This window comes from Lathyrus oleraceus, chromosome 6 (assembly GCF_024323335.1).
Source record: "Lathyrus oleraceus cultivar Zhongwan6 chromosome 6, CAAS_Psat_ZW6_1.0, whole genome shotgun sequence".
NCBI lineage: Eukaryota > Viridiplantae > Streptophyta > Magnoliopsida > Fabales > Fabaceae > Lathyrus > Lathyrus oleraceus.
The window spans coordinates 334,579,387-334,580,741 of NC_066584.1; the positions used below are offsets into that span (position 1 = coordinate 334,579,387).

The window sequence follows — 1,355 nt, forward strand, 5'->3', positions numbered from 1 at the left end:
GTTTTTGACTTAATTATAAGTGACAGCTACATTAATATAAAATCATGGTTTATTCAACAGAGCGAGAGTTTGAGATAAAACCTTTAACCAATAAAGTTAACCGAAACGATTCATTTTAAAACCAAGAAACCGACAAAGACTTGATTCCCTAGTTTTGACGAACTACATACCGATATCCGTTTCATTAATATTTAATCTAGATATTAGTTTAGCTCTTAGTTTTTCCCCAAACAATCAAACATTTTCACCTTAGATTTACGTAGTAACCTTAGATAACGGTATATCGATTCATAAGTCCCTGTGGGATCGATATCTTTTAAAACTACGCGATAGAACTGTGCACTTGCAGTTTGTATCCCATTCTCGACTCACCCAGTCGAGCGATCAAGTTTTTGGCGCCGTTGCCGGGGACTTTTATTCAATCGATATCGTAACTCTTCCGTTACGCTGTAGAGACTAAGGTTTCTTTTTCTTCTATTTTCTTTCTTTCGTTGATTTGTATGCCACGCACTCGCTCACAAGGCGAACCGCTCTATTTACGAATCAACGATATCGAACTATATCTCCGATCTTACTACGAATTCGGGAATATCGTGCTGCGAACAATCTCCCTCCTGTAGACCTTCCTGATTTCAAAAACATTTTTCCTTCGATACCCGAGATGGCAGAACCAGCTCGTGCTCTTAGAGATTACGCTGCTCCGTCGCAAGATGAACCGCATTCAAGTATTGCTCCGCCCGCAATCGAAGCAAACAACTTTGAACTTAAACCTTCGCTGTTGCAGGCTGTGCAACAGAACCAATTCTCTGGAAATCTTACCGAAGATCCAAACCTTCATTTATCCGTATTTGTCCAATACGCTGATACTGTTAAAGCTAATGGTGTCACTTCAGAGGCAATTCGACTTCGTCTTTTTCCTTTCTCATTAAGAGATAGCGCTAGAAGATGGCTTCAATCACTTCCTTCCAACTCAGTCACCACATGGAACGAGTTGAAGAAAGTTTTTCTTGCCCGATATTTTCCGCCAAGCAAAACAGCTATGTTAAGAGCCCAGATAAACGGATTTAAACAGAAAGACAACGAGTCTCTTTTCGAAGCATGGGAAAGATACAAAGACATGATGAGACTTTGCCCACACCATGGTTTGGAAGACTGGTTAGTAATTCACACATTTTATAATGGTCTCTTATACAATACAAGGTTAACAATAGACGCCGCTGCAGGTGGTGCACTAATGAACAAACCCTATGCTGATGCTTACCAGCTTATCGAGAGCATGGCCCAAAACCACTATCAGTGGGGAACCGAACGAACAACGGTGGAAAAACCTCAACCGAAAACTGGCATGTACGAGA

General features: G+C 40.8%; 1 pseudogene; it reads right to left on the bottom strand.

Annotated features, from left to right (window-relative positions):
* Positions 1-1,046: 1,046 nt before the first annotated feature.
* Positions 1,047-1,146, bottom strand: LOC127099073 (uncharacterized; annotated as a pseudogene).
* Positions 1,147-1,355: the final 209 nt, after the last annotated feature.